The 13,425-nt window shown below is 48.4% G+C and overlaps 1 protein-coding gene across 1 annotated transcript in view; it reads left to right on the forward strand.

Moving 5' to 3' along the window:
- Positions 1-3,111: 3,111 nt before the first annotated feature.
- Positions 3,112-13,425, forward strand: part of CAMK1D (calcium/calmodulin dependent protein kinase ID) — a 212,299-nt gene continuing 201,985 nt past the window's right edge. Inside the window, exon 1 of the mRNA XM_025043481.1 lies at positions 3,112-3,237. The gene's annotated coding sequence lies outside the window, so the exon portion shown is untranslated. The remainder of the gene's footprint in view (positions 3,238-13,425) is intronic.

The raw sequence follows: 13,425 nt of genomic DNA on the forward strand, positions 1-13,425 counted from the left end.
ATATAACATAAAATGTACCCTTTTAGCCATTTTTAAGTGTGCAGTTCAGTGGCATTGAGTTCATTCACACTGCTGTGTAACCATCACCGCCATCCATCTCCAAAACTTTTTTTATCTTCCCAAACGAAAACTTTCTTCATTAAATACTAGCTCCCCATCCTCCACCACCCCAGACCCCAGCCCCAGCCCCGGGCAACCACCATTCTACTTTTTGTGTGTGGATCTGACTACTCTTGGTACTTCACAGAAGTGGAATCACACAGTGTTTGCCCTTTTGTGTCTGGCCTGCTTCACTCGGTGTAATGTTCTCAAGGTTCACCCATGCTGTAGCCTGGGTCAGAATTCATTCTCCTTTATGGCTGAATAACATTTTATGTTATGTCTGTCCCACATTTTGTTAATCCTTTCATCCACTGACGGATATGTGGGTTGTGTCCGCCTTTTGGCTGTGGTGAATAATGCTGATAGGAACATGAGTGCACAGATATGTTTGAGTCCCTGCTTTCGATTTCGTACGGTTATACCCAGAGGTGGAATCGCAGGCTGACTTTCGATCTGAGATGATGGGACTGTACACTTGGCTTCGTGACCCTGCTCAATAACTGTTGATGGGGGACCCTGGAGTCACAAGGGGTACCCTTGGCCAGCTCACGCCCGCCCTGTGCCCTTTCACAGATGTCTCACTGTCCAGCCCCCGGCCGCTTGGCTCATGAAGCCCTTTACGTATCTACGCCCCATTGTGCCCGCCCTGTGCCCTTTCACAGATGCCTCACTGTCCAGCCCCCGGCCGGCTCATGAAGCCCTTTACGTATCTACGCCCCATTGTCCTGCCGTCACCACGGGGTCACTGATAGCCCATCCCTCCTGATGTCTGGGACAAAGGCAGAGCAGCCCTTGATCCAGGAACTGCCTCACCTTGGCCTCAGCTTCCTGAAGCAGGCTGCCGGCACCGGTTCTGATGGCGACTCAAGTCCCCTCCCTATTCTGTCATGGTTAAGGAGCAAATTCATGCAGAGCCTTCACCTCCTACTCTGTTTTCCGGGGAAAGGGGGATCCAGAGAAGGAGGAATCACTTCCCCTTGTGGGCTCCTGATAGCCACATAACTTCCCTTCTAAGCAGGGGAGGCCCTGGCCCGTTACCATCCACTCAGATTCCGGAGAGGAAGGACTGGCGGGTGCAGGCTGGGGCCGGCCAACAGTTCCCCGCCACCGGCTGGCAGCTCGGTGGCTGCTGCTTAAGGACTTCTCCACCTTCTGGGAAATGGACACAGTCAACCCAGCAGACTCAGGAGACAGACCAGGGTAGTGCTGTCAGCGTCCAGGTCCTGTGCTTTCCCTGCCCATCTCTGTCATCGCCAACCCAGGTCGTGCTCCGCCTCCTGGCGGGCAGCACGACAGAGCTCAGAGCCCGTGGGTCGTCCACAGCTCCTTCCGTCTAAGGACCCACGCTCACTTGTGCCCGGGCCTGAGACAGGGGTGAGGGGGAGGGACAGCTCCTGGGTGGGGGACTTCCTGAAGTTGTTCCAAGTTGGTTTTCTTGAGCAAAAGCCATTGGCAGTGACCAAGTGTCCCCGGGAATGTCCGATTCCATATATCACTCTGCGATGAATCAGTTGTGGGTTTTCATGTGTTTATATTCATAACTGCCCTTCTGGCTGGTTCTATGTGAGGCACGTGGTACTGTGAGAGGAGAAACCTACCTGGCCGATGATTTGTGGGCTTGGGCAGAAGACCTTTGTTCTGACGTTTCCCACTTGGTTCTCTTATGGAAGGCCTGGTTTACATCATGACACGCAGGCCTCTCTCCTGGGAGTCCATGTTCCAGTAGGAGCCCCGTCTCAAACACTCAGTTAAATTGTACTAAGAAGAGTGAATTCCTCTCACTGGAAAAGATTTTAAAAATAGCTATTTGTCTTCGTTTGGTCTGTGTGAGATACATGTCCCTGTCAGATGGAGAAGTAGAGAAAGTGCATCTCTGGCTTAGGCATCTCCTGGATGCTGGCTGAAGGACAGAAGCCCCGAGGTACTGATATTGGGATGCCATCGGTCCTTTCAGTGGTGTCTTTGGTGCAGGAGGGGCTATCTGTCATCATAACAGTGCAGAAGCCATCTTTAGTGTCTCTCTGAGGAAATAAGAGTTGCTCCTGAAAGTCTAGGGGTGGAGAATGACTCAGTGGGTCGTGGTTTTCCTTGACCCACATGCACAGATCCAATTACCGAGTTCCAGGATGGACGACGAGGAGCCTGACTTTATTTCAGAGTCCCTGGGGGTTGTCCTGCCCCCAGCCCAAGTGTGGTACCCAGGCACTGCCTGCTGGCAAATACAGGAGGTCTCGGAGAGGGGACAAGGTGGCCCCTGAGGCCCTGGAGCTCACTGGCCACAGGGGACCTCTTTGGAGAAATGGGCTTTCTGGCCCTAAATATTCTGGTTGCACATTCAGTTTGTTGCTCTGTCCTCGCAGAGTTAAATTTATATTTTCTGGCCGGAAAGTGTCCTCTGCTTAGAGTGTGACGTGTTTTGTTTGTTTGGTTAGTTTAAAAAAGAAACAAGCTGCTTATTAAAGGCTTGCATACCCCTATCAATTAATTAACCCTGTGTCAATACCACGTGCTGCACCAACTCACATTTTAATTACATCCTTACCTATCTGTGAGAATTAATTAAATGTGTGTAAAGTGCTCTGAAATTTTCTCGGGATGAAAGGGCCTGTGAGGAATCTGCAGATTTTAGTGTGATTTCTTGTCTCCTTGGGGCGGGGATGGACATGATCTTTCTCTGCAGGAAGTTTGCCAGGAGCCTTCTTGTTTGCTCCCAAGTGACTGTGACAAAGTTGTTCTGCAGGGTGGCAGGTGGCCTGGGATGCGGCCAAACCATGTGCACATCCACCTGTCCCTTTGCAAGAGGGCACATTTGCATGTATGTACTTTTTTGCATAAAGAAGTTTGGTTGCGTGTGATGCTGGATAAAAATAAGTAACAGTAATGCTGGCCGTCATTCGCATCGTTACTACTGCTCAACCTTCGGCAGTGGGATTTAGAGGAGCTGTTGTGGAACCCCAAACTCCTGAGTCTAAACCGCTTCTTTTCCTCCCTCTTTCTTCACAGCGGGGCGTTTTCTGAAGTGGTCCTAGCGGAAGAGAAGGCGACCGGCAAGCTCTTTGCCGTCAAGTGCATTCCCAAGAAGGCGCTGAAGGGCAAGGAAAGCAGCATTGAGAACGAGATAGCCGTCCTGAGGAAGTAAGTGCGGGAGCCTGGCCTCCTCCCCCAACTGCTATGGGATTATCGGTCCGTAATCCGGGGGAGGGAGAAGGCCGAAGGCCGCCCCGTGACCGCAAGGCTGGCTGGCGGCAGGGAGCAGGGCGCTGGGTGAATGGGTATGACGCCCACGTAGTGCAGCGCGTTGAGAGCGCTTTTCGTCTGCGTGCCCTGTGTCTTGTGACATTTGTAGCTGTCATTTGAGGTAGTCGTTCTTTCCAGAGATCTCGGCAGTCAAGCTGACTTGATTTTGAACTGAGACCTGGACCCTCACTCCAGCTGGGCCAGTTACTGAGTTCTGAGCCTGCTCCGTAAACTGCAGTTAATAATCTCTCCCTATACATAGTCTCAGGATTAAGTGTGATGGCACTTGACACCTGCTACAGAGTGAGTAGCCCCGTAGCGTAGCTGCCACCGCCACGGCTACTAGTGTTGTTGTTGTTGCTTCGTTTTGTAATAAGGAGATGAACTCGGAGAATAAAGCCACTTGTCCAATGCCTTGCAGCTCATTTGTGACCTGGAAGGCCAGCCCCACCAGTGTTATCTCCACACTCTGCTGGGTCCCCCACTCTCTGCTGCACACAGCACCTGGCACCCAGCAAGCTCCACAGAGTCCTCTGTTGAAATGTTTCCCCTCTTCGTTGAGTTTCATTTATGTTACCCATGTGTAATAGAACAAACAGAAACCTCACCTCCATGAAAATGGCATACACAGAACCGTTCGGATGTGGCTGGACCCTCCCAAAACATGACCTCTCATTAATGCGGTGTCTGCCACGATCAAGCCATTCCTTCATGCCTCACAAGGTTTGGGGGAATAAATCCTTATTTGGTACCTGCTTTCGCTGTTTGGAGTGTATCTGAGCATTGTGCTATGAAATTTTTAAGAGCTTCTATTAATAAAAGATGTTAGAAATATCCTTGAAATTTTTGGGGTTTGGAACCAGCACAGAACAAGAATCCTGTCCAGATAAGCAAAACAGAATGGGAACAAGCCTTGTAGGGCCTCGAAACAAAATGTCACCCCCTACATTCTTCCTGTATAACCCACCCCTCCCACTTGTGTCTCGGGGACCAGCAGTGCCCGCTGAATGATGCTTTACTGCCACCAGTACAAAACCGGCTCACCGAGGTGGTCAGGAGAGACCGTCCTGTTCTGTAGCATATGAGATGTGTGTTCCAGAACAAATGGGTCTGGATAGCTCTTCAGCGTAAGGGTTTTGCTTATTCGTTTGGTTGTTTGGACGGTTTCTATGTTCCCTGGATTGGCTGTTAGGGACCCACAGAGTTTCAGCTCGTCCTGTGGAGGATCTCATGAAATGAGTCCATGGAAGAGAATTGGGGAAAACAAATTACTCCACTTTAGCATCGAGCAGGAAAACACTATGTTAATGAAACATTTACTTAAATTGCTCATTTTTCAATACGAAATCAGCACTTTGAGAAGAGGCTGTTCACTGGGCGTTTAGTTCTAGCCGCACTGCAGGTATTTGACATTGTAGCTGGAATTCTGGGTGGGCCCAGAGCAAAATTTCCAGAGGTCCTGCCTTGGGCACAGGGGCTGTCCACTGCTGAATTGAGAACGCTGCCTTTATTTTTATGTGACTCCCTCATGGGCTTAGGAGCCACAAAGCCAGGAAAGTCTGTTTTTCTTCTCCATGTTATTGTCCAGCTCCATGGGCAGGGGCCGCAGAGGTAGACTGCATACGCCACCTCGGTTTGCATCACAGTCATTCTGCTTTAATCGGTGTCTCCATTCCATGCTACTCCCAGGGAGAGGGCATCTCAAATAGGGAGGGCCAGGGACTGAGAATCACTCATTTGGATAGTTTCACACTGTCAGTTATTGGAATGCCATAAAGCATCGCCCTTCCTTCAGGAATAAAGAACAAAGAAATGATTTCTCGGGGTAAGAAGGTGATATATTTCCTGGACTGATTTTTTCTTTTTTCTTTCTTTTTTTTTTTTTGGTCCTTTGCAAACGACTTACAAGTGTAATAAGAGGCAATTCCACATCATAAGGAGCCCAAAGCAAAGTACCTGAGTAGTGAAGGAAATAGTTTTGGAACCACCATTAGCATGCTGTCACTGAAACATTTATTCATTTAACCAGTATTTATTAAATTCCTGTGCATCAGGCAACACTTCTGGGCACTGAGGTTTGAAAGATGAGCTACAATTCTCGCCCTCCAGGAACTCACAGTCCTTTGACTCAGTACATGATGGCGTAGAGGCTGTGAGAGAAGACAGAGTCGGGGCTGGAGGGCAGGGCCGCCCAGCTTTCCCTCTAGGGCAGGGAATGGGGAAGGGTGTTATGGAAGAGGTGGGTCCAGATGCTGAGAATATTTGGCTGGGGGCAGAAAGGCAGAGGGACATTGAACCAGAAGGAGCAGCCCGGCGGTGTGGTAAGGGGATGGGAGGTAGGCTGGGGTGCTGGAAACCCCAAGTAGCTCATCGGAGCTGGGGGGTGGGGGGCAGGGTTCAAGGTGAGGCACAGGAGACCTGCGGCTGGAGAGGTTATGGGGGATTGTATACCCCACTTTGGAACTTGAATGCCGTGCTGTAGACAGGGGGTCCTCAACCCCCAGGCCACGGACCGTTACCTGTTAGGAACCAGGCCGCACAGCAGGAGGTGAGCGGCAGGCAAGAAGCGAAGCTTCATCTGTGTGTGCAGCCGCTCCCCAGCACTAGCATCACCGCCTCAGCTCCGCCTCAGATCCTCAGGTGTAAGATTCTCACAGGAGCACCAGTCCCTGGTGCCAAAAAGGTTGGGGACCTCTGCCGTAGACAGTAGAGAGCCACTGAAGCGTTTGGTTGAGAGAGCAACATGATAAGAATTGTTTCACAAAGGTTATTGTGGTAGAATTTAGAAGGATAGATCGGAGGGGCTAAGCCTCAATACAGGTGGAGCAGTTGGGGGGGTCTTTGGGGAAGTCTAGGAAGCAACACATTAAAACAGGGGCTATGGGTTGTGTGAAAGAGACAGATATGAGCATGTGCACAAAATGGCATCTCTGGGACTTAGGGCCTCGGAAGGAGCGAGAAGAGGGTTGAGAGGAGATAGGATTCTAGGATAACTATGTGATTTCTGATCAGATAACTCGAGGATAGTAATCTCATTAACTGAGATAAAAATACAGGAGGGCAGGTCATGAGTTCTGATGCAGACGTGCTGAGTTTGAGGGTCCTCAGGATGGCCAGGCGGAGGTGACCAGTTGACTCTGGAGTTTGGGAACTCGGCTGTGATCTAGGCTTGCTCGATGTTAAAGTTTTCTCAAATACACATTAAAAAAATATCTTTTGGTACTTCCCATAACTAAATCATTGTAGATAGTGTCCCATAGAGACCTGATTTATTCCAAATTCTGCCATATACTCCTGTCATTTGTATATTTCCACACTATCACACTATTTTTCATCCAGATAGGCCCATCTGAGAGACTGCTTGCCGTCCTACGTGCTGAATTGATTGTAGGGTGAGAGATTTATGTATTTTGTCGCACTAAAGTAATGTCGCTAATATATCCTTGGGGGTGTCTTTATACTTGCTCTGAAAATAGCTCCAAAATGAATCTTCCATTTGTTAAGTAGATGCTGAACCAAGCTTGGAAGAAATAAAAAGTGGAGGGCGGGGGCGCCGTAGCAGAGAGCTGCTGGTCTGACCGTGGCGTTCGGGGGCAGGGTCTGTGTGACTCAGCACGAGCGGACCCCAGCAGCGTGGTCAGCTGCAGCCCCAGGAATGCAGTATTTTATGCATTAGGGGGGATCACATCATCAGCACTACATATCCTGGTTAAATTATAGAGCTCTTAGTTTCTGTGCTGTTATTTACGTAGAGGGCAGACACTACCCAAGTCCAATTTCGAGTCAACACAGAAAGCATTTTTGGAGAAGTAGTAAGGCAAATATATAAACGGTTCGCATTTACGTGAGGATCGAGAGAGCAGGAGATGTAGAAAGCTGGAAAATGGGAGACGAGAAGTAAAACAAACGAACCTGGAGTAGCTCTTTTCCTGGTGGTTGGGGAAATCGAGGCTGAGACTGGTTAAAGGGGCGCTGGCGCCGTCTGAGTGGAACGTGGCACTGGAATTCGACACGCCGTTCTGATGGTTTTTGTAGGCCGTGGAGGTTTTCCTGCCCAGGGAAGGGGGCCTGGGTAGGAATTGTTTTTAAATTGTGTGTTCTCCATCTGGGCACACCGGGGAGTCTGCCTTTTTCTCTTTAAGTCAGTAGTTTTCAGCCCTGGTTGCACGTTAAAATCACCTAGGGCGCTTTTCAGAACATCCTGAGGCCCAGGCCCCATCCTAGACCAATTGAGGTAGAATTGGAGGTGATGGCGGGCATCAGAAATTTTACCAAGCACCCGCTTCCCCAGTGATGCTAACACGCAGCCAGCTTGGCCTGAGAACAGCTGCTCCAGGGCCCACGCCTCCTGGCGTCACCCCCGGGGCGAAGCTGCTCTTCCTGTGTCTGGGAGTGTGGCAGGGCGTGTACACACACGGACACACCGGACATGTTCCCTTTAAGTGGGAGGCTCTGCTCAGAGGGGCTGAACTGCATTATCAGAGAGAGGAATTGACCCAAGCCACCATCCCATCAGTGGGGAGGAGGTACCCCCATTGGCTGGGTCCAAGCCTGAGAACTGGGCTCTTTGGGGTTGGTCAGGTCAGCACAACATGGCGCCAAGCACACCATCAGAAGTGGGTCAGGGCTGTTGACGGCAGCAGGCGCCAAAGCCCAGGGTTCCCTGCTGCCAAGGTCAGGCTGGGCAGCAGGGGTGTGGCGGGGCTGGACCGTCTGGAGGGGCAGCGAGTGAGTTGGCATGAAACCAGGCGCGAGCAGGACTCTGGAGGCCTGGGCCCTCCTTGCGGTAGCTGGATTCTCTGCGTCTCTTGGAGCAGACACGCTTCCCTCGGTGCAGACTAGTGGAGAGAAGGCTGCTTGAGTACCCGAAGGAGAGGACAGCTGGTTTTGTATTAAGTAACAGCCTTCAGAGAAAGACTTCTCTGTAGATTAACTCATTTAGCTGTGGCTTGCTCCTGCGGCTTTGTTCTGATGGCAGGCTGGCCCCGTTCACTCGTTGAAATCACTGCCAAGTGCCAATTTATTGTATGTGTTAGAGAAACATCCACTTCAATAGAAATTCATCGATTCAGGGCGAACAAAATCACTTTTCCAATGACTGAAAATGGCTAAGCTGGTAAAGCTGATACTTGGTTTCTATCGGATCACATTCTAACATAGACAGACCTTTTCTCTGGAAAACTGGTTTTGGAATTAAGGACTCAGGCAGGAAGTGTGAGTAGTAATGGTTAAAGGCCATAAGGTAACAAAGTAGGGAGGCAGGTATATACTCTACGATCCAAGAACCTTTGGCTACCTTGGAAATCCCCTGCTGAAAGTTCCCTTCATTTTGAAAAACAAACAAACATGCGATTCAGGTAAAACAGGGATGTACTAAGTTGAGAGATGCACTAAGTTACTTAATGGTGGTTATTGTTGTTGTATGATTTGTGATTGAAGTTGCAATCTTGCCATGCTTGTGGGAGCGGGCACATGTGGGCGTGTCTGCTGAAGGACCTCGGGCATGCTGGAAAGTTGCCACAACCCCTCCTGGGACCTGTTCACACCAGGCTCTAATGCAAAAGCCTTAAATCATAGAGACAGGCTGATACTTCCCTGTGGCCCTCCCAGACACCCGTGCTCAGAATCTTGCTGATTTGCTGGACGTCCCCTCATCTAGCTCCGTACCTAAGTCCCTCTATTTCTGGGAGCCCTGTGGATCTGACTCCAGAGCAAGGAGCTTTTCCATCCCAGGCAGTCAACTCAGCTTTGTTCAGATCACTATTTCGCGGTCATTGTTTATTTCATTCAAACAGTGTGTGTATATATGTGAAATTTGGTCTGATGCCAACAAGCTTTACAGCCGAAAAGGACACGTTTGGTGCTTCCAAGCCAGCCTTCACATGGTGCTTTGTCCTTAGCAGATAATCCAGGATCATTTTTGATTTGATTTGAGATTCAGAATCATGCATTTTTTATTTGTGCCATTAATTGCTTGAGCATTGCTTACAGAACTCCAAGAATGGGAGGAAAATGGAGTTGGTGGTGTCCCTTTCTGTGAAACTGGGATATTCAGACTAACTTGAGCAGGCATGCGGGTTTTTCTCACTGGCAGTCACCCACCTCTGGGGCCTCTCCCTGCCTACGGTTTCTGCTTCCCAAATCATGGATTAAACATGGCTCTCATGGGATGGTGGTTTGTCTCTCTGTCTTCAGTCCTTGCTCCAAAACCCAATGCAAATGAGAGTTTAAATGCTTGTCTGATGTTGACCCTGTCCACTGTAACTGCACAAAGTCAACTGCTTGGTGGACTCCAGACTCCTTTGTAAGCAAGCCCCCACTGGATCTTGCTATCTAGTGACTACCTCCCTACCCCACACCCTGTGTTTCAGTCTGTACCCCTGAAAAGAACAGACGACTTCTGAATAGATGATTTAGGCCTCTGCTTCTCCCGCTTTCTCCTTCCTGCTTCTGTGGGCTAAGCCTCAGTTTAAGATGCCCCCTCCTACTGGATTCTCCCCGACTGTCCCCACCTGGATGGGCCCTTCCCTCTGAGACCCCACAGTACCAGGGTTCCCTCTGTCTCTCCTCACTCTGCTTTCCGAGAATGTGGATTCCCTGAATCCAGTCCTGGACTAAAGGCATGAAGGTGAGGATGGGAGCAAGGGATGAGTGGAGCGATCGAGCGATAGTACAGAGGTTAGAGACACTGGGCTTGGGCACTGTCTAAGCAAAGAGGCATCAGGGTAAAGGAGAAATCTGTGCTGACTTCCAGTTCTCTCTGGCTTTGGTGACTCAGAGGATGGCAGGTCCCTTAGCCAATATGGGGCATTCTGGAAGAGGAGGCAGATGTGAGGGGAAGATGATTCTCCTATGGCAACAGAGCACTTAAGTCCTGTCTGGCAGTTCCTATCACCTTTTATGCTATATACGTGCCTGTAGATATTTAGAGTGGTTGAGGAAACAGTGTGTTTTATCACACGTCTACAGAGAGTGCCAGTTATTTGCATGCTTAATTCCGTGTGCTCTCTCCCTGTCCTCTAATCTGCCTATGCGCCTGGGGAATTCAGCCCTTGTGTGGATTAGCTAGGGGTTTAAATTCCTCTAATAATGTATCATGGCAAATGTTTCCCACTCCTCCTGTAAGCTTACTTAGCTGATGACTTACACAAATTTCACCAAAATGATTCTAACAGAAGTGTATGTTTCGTGTAGCCCAATAGTGCTAAAAAGTCAGAACAGCTTAGATTGGAGGATCACACAATGTGGAAGATTAAGTATAGGGAGTCCTGAGATGGACCAGGTTGACAGTAACAGAAAAAGAAATAAATATACACCAAAGAATTGTTTCTTTTCTGTTAAACTTTAGGTTGTGTCTGTTCTGTTTTCTCCATGGTTTTGGCATTATTGATGTGGGTAGGTAAATGATTTCAGTGAAGTTTTATTTATGACTCATTATCGAGTTTAAACTATATATAATTTGGTGAATAAATTTTATTTACATACTTGAAGGTCCACGGTTATCATTTGGGTGGTTTAAGCAGTTGCTATTTTAAGGCTGCATAACTTGACTTTTTCCTCCAAATAGACTTAAAGTTAAGGTCAAATCTTAGGGGACTGGTCTGAAGTTTTAAGGAACTATACGATTAAAGGAATTCTTTCTAAAATAGTAGTTGCATGGAATTTGATAAATTGGATCCATTTTTAGCTTTCACATTTTTCTTTCATAAATATTTTTAAAATGATTTTGACTGTATGATTGAGACATGTGGTAGATGTCACTGGGGGATCCAAACATCTATAAGGATATTTATAAACGAATGCAGTAGTGTGACAGATTTGGTGTTTTCATTCTTGTTGAAGACTACAGAACCGACGTGCTACGTACACTCATACGTATATATGTGCATGTGTTATACACAATGCATACATACACGTATGTACAGATACGCATACGTATATAAATACACATGGTTTAAATACATTTCAGTTTTTTTATATCTTTCCCCTAAAGAGCAAAAAATTCTTTTTGCTTTCTTCAGTAAATATAACCTCATGGCTGTCAAAAAACTGCTGTCTAATTACCTAAATAAATAATAAGGCATGTGAAAAGTTTAAAATGTTTTAGGTGTTAGGAATTATGCAAACAATTACCACTCTCGTTGTTCTATGCTAAGAGCTCAGAATGAGAAATGAGGACATATGTACGACATTTCCGGAGGCCTCATAAGCAGTAACAGGTGCAGCAGGAAGGCAGACCCAGGTCTGTCTCCCCCACGATTTGCACCCCCCTGGTGTCTCCATTTTGTCCTTCGAAGACAGGGCTGCGTGGTCTTGATGTAGGCAGAGCGCACTGCATGCGGGGGGTGCCCATCAGTGGTGAAAGAATAAATCTCTAACTGTCTGTTCTGCAGTGCCATTGGAGAGGCAGTCTAAACATATTGGAGAAGACCTGAGCACCGGCCTGCCTAAGTTTTCATCTGACTATGTCACTTCAAAGCTGTGTGACAACCTTGGGCAAATTATTTCAACACTGCCTCCACTGTCAGGAAAAAGGGGGCGATATTACTGCTTGCCTCACATATTCGTAGGGATTAAAGAATCAATGCATGCAAGGCACTTAGAATAATGCCTGGCACATAGCGTGGGCTCTCCAGATGTTTGCTGTTTATATGATTACGTGAATGGGGACATCTGGTCACACAGTGGGAACAGGGAGAAGCTGCCTTCCCAGAACTCAATCACACAAGTATCACCCCACCATGGGGTGCCCTTTGGAGCCCAGAGAAGCCCTGCTGGCCGGGGAAGCAGTGCCGGCAGCAGTGAGGTGGCCGGCCCTCATCTGGTGGAGAGGGATCTGCAGGGCATGACCCAGTGTAGCTGCAGAGTTGTCAAGAATATATCAGTTTTACTGTTTTTCTTGCTGAAAAAAACTATGACGACTGCTGCTCTCCTTGTCTCTCCCACTGTCTGCTTCTTCTAACATTAGAGTCACAGAGCATTGGAACAGGAGAAGGAGCTCAGAGATCTTGGTCCAGTCTCTTGACTTCCAGTTGAAGAACCATATCTAGAGAGGTTAAGTGACTGGCTCAAGGTCACAGAGCTAACTCTGGCAGACGTGTAGCCAGAACCATGGTTGCTAACCTCCTAATTTAGAATTCTTTTCACATTACCACGCTGGCTTTCTTGTACAGCGTCCCTTAGGAGATTGCAAGAAAATAACTCTGCCTCATGTTTGTAAGACCCGTGGTATGTATGGCAGGGAGTGAAGGCTGCCCACATCACTTGGCCAGGTTCCAGGATGGAATATTGAATCTAGTTTCTGAAATTCCCCTGGTGATTTCAATTAGACATGCTGTTCTTTCCTCCCTCCCCCTTCTCCTGGGGATGCAGTGTTGCTATGGGTTGTGATTGCTGTTGTGCTCTGCCCCAGCTGCCTCTGGTTCTCTGGAATTCACCAGAAGGGAGCTCAGAGGCCAGCCTCACTCAGAGCCTCTGTTAAAGATGAACCATCAGGATGCTCGTTCCCCTTCAGGTGTGTTTGATGACGCTGGTCCTTGTGTGAGTTTCTTGTCAATAGAATGGAGGTACCACTTTTGAGGTACTGGTGCTGTAGGAAGGAGCCAGCTATAGACTGGAGTAATGTGGAAAACATGGCAAGCGCCACTCTAGGGAGCAACCATAATCCAAGAAGACCTTTTCACTCCTCCTTCCCAGCCGCAGACAAGGGAGGCCTGTCGAACATCGGAGCCCTGCCTCCTGTTCTTCCTGGCCCTGTTTGATCCTCTGCTCTCTCTGCACCTTTCTGGGATGTTCTAGAAACAAAGGGAGGGCTGCCTTTGTGGGTTTGAGGGACATGGGTCATCCTGAGGGTGGCCAGGGTAGGGGAGCCACTGAGCAGAGGCTGAGTTAACCACCAAAAAAAGGTACCATGTGCAGAATAAGCGGAGGCTGAGTTAACCACTAAGAAAAGGTACTATCTGCGGAATAAACCCACCTGTTCAAGAAGCCGTGGGATTGTCTTCAGTGGCAAATTTTTATACATGTACTATGTAACTTTTTCTGGGTATAAAAGTAAACTTCCAGAAAGGAGTTTTCATTAAAGCA

Source organism: Pteropus alecto, unplaced genomic scaffold (genome assembly GCF_000325575.1).
Source record: "Pteropus alecto unplaced genomic scaffold, ASM32557v1 scaffold11, whole genome shotgun sequence".
NCBI classification, from domain to species: domain Eukaryota; kingdom Metazoa; phylum Chordata; class Mammalia; order Chiroptera; family Pteropodidae; genus Pteropus; species Pteropus alecto.